The 8,520-nt window shown below is 38.0% G+C and overlaps 1 protein-coding gene across 2 annotated transcripts in view; it reads left to right on the forward strand.

Moving 5' to 3' along the window:
- Window positions 1-8,520, forward strand: part of APBA1_1 (Amyloid-beta A4 precursor protein-binding A member 1) — a 48,744-nt gene that overhangs the window by 40,144 nt on the left and 80 nt on the right. The window contains exons 11-13 of one of the 2 annotated variants that reach the window (XM_051215644.1): window positions 1,701-1,961; window positions 6,003-6,147; window positions 6,926-8,508. The gene's annotated coding sequence lies outside the window, so the exon portion shown is untranslated. Of the gene's footprint in view, window positions 1-1,700; window positions 1,962-6,002; window positions 8,509-8,520 lie in introns of those variants that run through there. The other variant, XM_051215643.1, reaches the window with a different exon arrangement.

Here is an 8,520-nt window from a genome sequence, read left to right on the forward strand (position 1 = left end):
TTGATCTGAAACAACAACACAGCAGTCAAGACCGGTAAATGCCTCTGACGTAAGAACGCGGCGTACTAGCACAACAGATTTATTTTTTAAAATTAAAAGACGCGGTTCGGGTACAAAAAGGGAAAACTTATTACAAAATAGTTTTATCCATCGTTCTGCAGGTTCAGCTTACGTAAGGCTTATTCCTCTTCTTCCAGTACGTTTACTCTTTGCTGCCCTGCAATTAGTTGGTTTTGACTAGGCGATACGCGTCGGTGAGACGACTACGAAAATTACGGATTTATGGTACGTGGTCATGAGCCTCACATGGTAACAACGGCATTTGTATCTCGACAGGTAAGTGTAATTCATGCCCAAAAAGTAAAGTAGCGGGTGAAAATCCTGTGGACCAGTGCGATGATGCGTGGTAAGTTAAGATGCCTTGAAGTATTACATCATCCCAACATTCAGTCAACGACTTATTGATGAACGATTATCCCAAAAAGAGTACTTCTTTTTGCAAAAGTCGACATTTAGATGGTTTTACCTTTAAATTGTGTTGCTTAATACTGGTGATGGTGGGCTATTATAGCAAATGGTGTGAAGGCGTCCCTATTCCACAACAAGATGCCTTCATGGCGGCACGAGCGATCATTGGGTTTCCCGTTACAGCGCTCCATTTTGACCGAAGTGCAGCTTTTGAAAGCCAACTCTTCCCCCAGGTATGCCAGTCATGGGAATGAATTACACCTACCTGTCGAGATACAAATGCCCTTGTTACCATGTGAGGCTCATGACCACGTACCATAAATCCGTAATTTTCGTAGTCGTCTCGCCGACGAGTATCGCCTAGTCAAAACCAACTAATTGCAGGGCAGCAAAGAGTAAACATACTGGAAGAAGAGGAATAAGCCTTACGTAAGCTGAACCTGCAGAACGATGGATAAAACTATTTTGTAATAAGTTTTCCCTTTTTGTACCCGAACCGCGTCTTTTAATTTTAAAAAATAAATCTGTTGTGCTAGTACGCCGCGTTCTTACGTCAGAGGCATTTACCGGTCTTGACTGCTGTGTTGTTGTTTCAGATCAATCCTGATTCCAAATAAACGCTAATACTACGTTCTACGCGGAATGCGGTGAAATTGTCAGTGTAAGTCTTAGAGTGGTAAAAGTCTTAACAGTGTTAATGGTAATAAAAAAGACTACGTATCGAAGATACACTTCGAGAAGAAAATATAGATTAGTGAAGTAAACTTTAGATCTAAGGAAATAAATCAAGTGGATGAACCTGTTGTATTGCAGACGATTTTAATCCCAATCAACTGAAGTTTAACCCCTTGCTGACGGTAATCACTCAAAGCCCAACCAGATAGTCCATGTGTCGTGTAAATACCTTCTACTTAAGTTTACAACCGTATATCCAACTTGTGAATGTTCTCTGAAAACTGGCCAGACTTTTTCTATCTCTATAATATTTTAGTTCTCCTCAATGCTTTGTTGTAATAGAGTAATTTATCAGTGTCTTGGAGGTTGTATGAGTATTCTGGAAAATCCCTTTTTGACTAAACCCTGCTAGTTATGAAATCATATGGACAATGGACTACCTAATTTGATGAATTAAGTTGATTGGACATTTTTAATAATGGTGTAGTGTAAGTCATCATCAAGGTAGACGTTTTCTAAAAAAAAAAAACAATTTTACATTTATATAATCTTTACAGAATTGTCGGCAATCTACAATCGTAAAATTAATGATAATCAGTTGTCCACCTGTTGTTGAAGTACTTATTCGTCGTCCTAGTTTAAATTATCAACTTGGTTTCAGTGTACAAGATGGTGTAATTTGTAGTCTACTTCGTGGTGGTATTGCTGAACGTGGTGGAATTCGTGTAGATCATAGAATTATTGAAATTAATGGTGAAAGTGTAGTTGCTGTATCACATGAAAAAATTGTACAACTTCTGGCTACTTCAGTTGGTGAAGTAAGTGTGTGAAAAAATAATTTGTTAAAATTAATATTAAAAATTTCATTAGTTCAAACGTAACTCAATTTTTTTCACGCTTGACGTTACAACTATGCATTTTTATCATACTCATCAAATGATTATATACCTTACTTACTCACTTACATCAGTTACACCCAATGGAGCATAGGCCACCGACCAGCATTCTCCAACACACTCTGTCCTGGGGATTCCTTTCCAGTTCTATCCAATTGTTGTTCATTCTTCTCATGTTTGTCTCCATTTCTCGTCGTAATGTGTTCACTGGTCCTCCTCTTTTCCTTTGACCTTGTGGATTCAATGTGGGGCTTGTCTTGTGACGCAGTTGGGTGCTTTCCTCAATGTGTGTCCTATCCACTTCCAGCGCTTCTTCCTGATTTCTTCCTTCGCTGGGATCTGGTTTGTTCTCTTCCACAATAGGTTGTTGCTGATAGTGTCTGGTCAACGGATTCGATGTATTTTATGTAGACAACTGTTAATAAACACCTGTATTTTCTGGATGATGGCTTTCGTAGTTCTCCAGGTTTCTGCTCCATACAATAGAACTGTCTTGACATTTGTATTGAAAATTCTGACCTTGGTGTTGGTTGACAGTTGTTTTGAGTTACATATATTCTTCAGTTGTAAATATGCTGCTCTTGCTTTGCCGATCCGCGCTTCATATCTGCATCAGATCCACCCTGTTCATCAATGATGCTGTCCAAATACGTAAAGGTTTTTACATCTTCCAAATCTTCTCCGTCAATTGTGATTGGATTGGTGCATTCTGTGTTGTATCGGAGAATCCTGCTTTACCTTTGTGTATATTGAGACCTACTGCTGCTGAGGCTGCTGCCACACTGTTCGTCTTCTCCTGCATCTGTTGTTGCGTTTGGGATAGAAGGGCCAGATCGTCTGCGAAGTCTAGATCATCCAAATGCATCTTAGATGTCCATTGTATCCCGCGCTTCCCTTCAGACGTTGACGTCTTCATGATCCAGTCGATCACCAGGAGAAAGAGAAAGGGTGAGAGTAAACAACCTTGCCTAACACCGGTTTTCACTTCGAACGACTTTGTCAACTGTCCTCCATGCACAATTTTGCAGTGTAATCCATCATATGAGTTCTGTATGATATTGACTATCTTCTGAGGCACGCCGTAGTGTCGAAGAAGTTTCCATAGTGTTGTTCTGTCCACGCTATCAAATGCTTTTTCGTAGTCAATGAAGTTGATGTAGAGTGATGAATTCCATTCAATTGATTGTTCCACAATGATCCGTAGAGTTGCGGTTTGGTCTGTACACGATCTATCCTTACGAAATCCTGCCTGTTGGTCACGAAGTTGGGCGTCTACGCAGTCCTTCATCCTGTTTAACAATACCCTGTTGAAGACTTTTCCCGGTATTGAGAGAAGAGTGATGCCCCTGTAGTTATCACACTTGCTGAGATCGCCTTTCTTCGGTATTTTGATCAGGAATCCTTCTTTCCAGTCTGTTGGTACTTGTTCCTCCTCCCAAATCTTATTAAAGAGAATGTGGAGTATCCTTGCCCGATCGAAGCTGCTACCTTGACGCGGTGGTCGGGCTTGCCTATCGTGATGACCCAACCGAGCTATATTGGCTGGAACATATGTTCCTGCAGGTTCTACCATGCCAGGGAGGTCGATTGGTGAGCGGTAAGACTAAAAGCAGCAACTCAAGGTCTGAGGGCGAAGTCGTACTGCTGACTGTACAGAGGTGTGACAGCAGTAAGGTGTTTCCCTCAGACAACCAGCATGACAGCGATGCTGCCTTCCCACAAGGAGGAGTGGGGTTAGAAAAGGTCGACCCTAAAGATGTCACACCTCACCTTACCTCACGGATTTCCGTCCCCGGCGGTAAGGCCCTTTGAAGAACGGAGCTAACACGTCAAAAACCTCCCACGAAAAGACCGTGCGCGACCGGCCTCAAGCAGTTGTCCCTTGGGCTCTGCGGTCGCGCTCCCAGGTCGTCAAGACCAACACTAATCCAATTTCCTTTTCAGGTTCCTCAAGAAATACCCTTCCACGGTGTGGGCAGCCGGGAAGTGACATCAGCCCTCATACCCGTAACAGCACAAGAGACCAAGGTGGTCACATTCAAATCCTTCCTACACCTCCTAATACCTCTCTTATCTCCATGACTAACCCTCCTCACGTCTCTTTATCACCTCGCACCGCTAGGGCAAACGATTCGAGTACGTGGAACGCCATTCCTGGTCTCCTGAAACCACGCTCTAAACTATACGTAGGAGCTTTTAACGTACGAACACTTTGCCAAATAGGACAGCAGGCTTCCTTAGCTAAAACTTTAGAATCTCGCGCCATCGATGTGTGCTGCGTCTCCGAAACGCGCATACAAGACCCAAGTAGCGACATTCATTTGACCTCACCATGCCAAAATAAAGAACCGACTCGATTTACGCTTCGTGTATCTGGAAGCCCTGATTCTGCTTCCCGTGGCCTCGCCGGTGTAGGTATAGCATTGAGTCCTAGGGCAGAACGAGCTCTCTTAGAGTGGATCCCAGTAGACAGTCGTTTGTGCGCTGTCCGACTGAACGGAACAGTAAGAATCCGGAAAGATAGGGACACTCGTCGTTGCCTCTTCGTCGTCTCTGCCTATTCTCCCACTGACTGCAGCGCGACTAGCTCTTGCCAACTTGCGTCCTTTACGGCGTAGGCGAGATATCCGTCTATCAACCAAAGGACGTGTTTACTGCGCAGCAGTTCGTTCCGTCCTACTTTATGGCAGTGAAATATGGCCAGTAAGAGTAGAGGATATTCGTAGGTTACTAGTATTCGATCATAGGTGTCTTCGAAACATTGCTCGTATATCCTGGGACCATCGAGTAAGTAGTGCAGTTGTTAGGAAACGGGTACTAGATAAGGATGGCAAATCGATTGACGAAGTGGTGAAACTTCATCAGTTGAGATGGCTGGGACACGTGTTACGTATGCCTAACCACCGACTGCCCCGACGAGCGATGTTTTATGATGTAGGAATAGATTGGAAGAAAGCTAGGGGCGGCCAAACCAAAACTTGGCACAAGTCAATGAGGTCACTGACAAGTGAACTGAGTCATGTTGGTAGGTGTAGACTACCTGATTGGGGACCGCGAGATGATAGCAACCGATGATTAGAGACCCTGAATGACATGGCTCAAAATCGTTTGCAATGGCGCAGGTGCATCCACTTTTTGTTCTCCCAAATTCTAATCTTCTGAATTCTTCATGTCCCTTTTTTTCTCTTTCCAAATTTATTTCATTGGATTATACTCCTTGGATAACATCTTTAAACCCTAATTTTTCTGATTACAGCTTATAATTTTACTACATCTAGCACTACAGGATTTGAATCGACAACTGCATCTCTGTGCTAATGTGGTATGGCAACTCGAACTGATGTACATACGTACGAAGTTCTATGTTGTTACTGACTGACTTGTGCGTGTAATTTTACTTCATATTGTATTTGTATCTACATTTCGAAGGTGATTTTTATAGCATATTACATCTCATATATATGTATATTCCTTTCTTCGTTTATGTATCATAATGAACACTCGTGTGTAACCTACTGAACCACAAATCATTTCTACTGTTGTGTTGATAATATGAAACGCCTTTGGCTATATGCGACTCACCAATAACTCAGTAATATTCATTCTCGTCTCAATTCGGTATTTTTCCCTGTATTCATCTACCGATTGAATACTTAACAGCCTACACACACGAATGCATGCAAATCATCAGTCCATGCGGTTAAGTGAACCACACTAACCGCAGCATTGTCCCATCTGACTCAGGTTGACACTAATATGATAGATGTAATTTTCAGAATCATTAATATTGGAGTCAAACGGTGCTTACATATTTTGTCCTTTCCAGATCGAAATTTTCTTTTAATAGCTGTCTACATGAGTCCGTTTATTTTGACCAATAATAAAATTAAACTAATCTAAATTCTGTATACAAACAATCTCATCATCGTATTTTTCTTTTTGTTCAATTTCCTATCAATAAAGATACATATTCGAACAATGCCTACCTCAGTCTTCCGTCTATTGACAGGACAAATTATTCCTCGGTATATATGATAAAGAGAATTTACTTGGTTGTGTATATTATACATTTAATCTCTTATTTGTTGTATCTGGAGCATTTATTTCTGTGAGTATTGACAATGTTTATCAACCGATGAAATGATCTGATTCACAATATATACAATAATAATCTCATAGGAATTTGCAACTTGTACTCTGTTATGTACGTACATATATTGTGGGAAGTCCCAATGATTTCACTTCTCTTTGAACTAGGTTTTATTTACATATATAGTCAGATGTCTTTATATATATGGTTTTGAAAAAACGCCTCCTTTATAAATAGACTAATGATGATGGTCATTTTATTTTATCTCGTGTTTTTTTGTGTTCTGTTTATTATTTTTTTTCTTTAAAACATTGGGATAATATTACTTATTTTAATATTAATCACACGTTAACAGGATTGAATATTCGCACAGATAATCTATTGTACTCATTTATATATATATATATATATATATATATATATATATATATATATATATCCGCTCCTATTTTTCCGATCCATAACACATCTGCCCATATACATAATAACATCGTTGTCAATTTTAATTGATGCACGGAATTATTCTCATTTTTTCAGGTTTATTTTTCTCCCAGAATAATTATGCATTTCTATTTATTATTCTTTGTATTAATACCAATTTTTCTTGATTGTTTTTTAAAAAAAGTTAATATTGTGTTGTCTGCTTGCCTTGAAAATTTTATTTACTTTCATCTCTATTAAAACAATCTCTTTCTTATATTTGATTTATTATACAGTATTGAATTGGTAGTAGTTTTTACTAACGGGAAATAAGATTGTCTGTTTACTGTTGTTGTTCTCTCCCTCTCTTTCTCAGAGTTTATTTACTTAATATCAAAATTATGATTGTTATTTCTGTGGTTGTCGTATGGGGAAAAAAAGTCCTCTTCCCTATTCATCAATACAAACTGAACTTAATATCAAGGTAATTATTTTAAAAGCATATTGGGAATCAATTAAATTATTATTCAGCTTGATCAAAGCTATTCATTGAGTCGGAAAGTTGATTTAAAAAAACGTATAGATACCTGAATAAATTACGTCTATATTAATTAACAATAACAAATTAGCTCATGTTAAATGTTATAGGTTGAGATCACTCAGAGAGCATAGTATGGTATTATAGTTATTTATTAATTGAAATAATGTAGACCAGTATAAGAAAACATCGATAAGCCAATTTTAACAAACATAATTGAAAAGTCATTCCTATCATATTAATCTGTGAAGTAGTCATTTATGTCATAACCTCTTACAAATGTACACCTATGCGTTCAAAATTGTGTTGGTTTCTCGATTCAAGCTATTGTAAACTCAGCTACAAGATATCTCGTGTATTAAAACAAACGGTATTTGGTTAGAGCTTGAATATGCACGTGTTAATACTACGATTTAGGTACATCCACCTGACAGGCTTTAAATAGGAAAAAAAAAATGCGGATTCTGGATTTAACTGCTAGTTACAATCCAAATTTGATAAAATTCTAAACTGAAGCGAATCCGCTCAAGATGGATGGATTACAATAATAATTGATCGAATTCGTTCCTTAATTTCAACGTGAAAAAAAACCTCATGCATAAATTATCAATTTAAATGATTTTATTTTGAAAGAACTTGTATCCAGTAGTGTAGCTGACAGTTTCTTCGTTCAAGAGAAGTGTTCATGTAGTTTCATCAATAGCAGGAAATGTGCATAAGATATTTTCGGCATCATGCTCACTGTGAAACTTGAAGCTTAAACGTTCTGATTTAAAGAAATCCCCAACTATTAGGAGAAAATTGGCACATTTAAGAACAAAGCTAAAGCCATACAATCAAGTTCAGAAGAGTTAGAATTTGAACAAGAATCTGTGAATGAATGGAGGTTGATAAGAAACAGTCTAATTAAAAATCAAAAGACAAAGTGATTGTCTTATGAGGTAACAATTCTTCAAATCATGCTGCTGTATGATCTAAAAAAGGCTAATAGACAATATATCCTATTGTTGAACCTATTCATACATTTTATCTTACTACTTTTTTATCATGATTTTATATTCCTTACAAGAGGATATATAACGAGTAATATTTTTACAAAATATATGAATACTTGTTTTATTATATTTGATGGTTCAGTGAGATTTAAAGTTCCGGGTAAGAGTAGGTAGCTATCACATCAATACAGATTTGTACCGATTATCGCATTAAATCCGCTCAATGAAATCAGTAATACTGAGTTGGATCATATTTTTTTTATTGTTTTGTGTATTTTCTATTTCGAATAAAATTTTCCTAATAAGAAATGACATACTATTGTTTTGATACTAACATTTGATGCTATATCTTGTTATTAATATAAATTATACTATTTGCAGACGAGTGCCAGCCTAGATTCAAGGTTTTCTGTTGACTACCTTCAAGTAATGAAAATA

This window comes from Schistosoma haematobium, chromosome 4 (genome assembly GCF_000699445.3).
Source record: "Schistosoma haematobium chromosome 4, whole genome shotgun sequence".
NCBI classification, from domain to species: domain Eukaryota; kingdom Metazoa; phylum Platyhelminthes; class Trematoda; order Strigeidida; family Schistosomatidae; genus Schistosoma; species Schistosoma haematobium.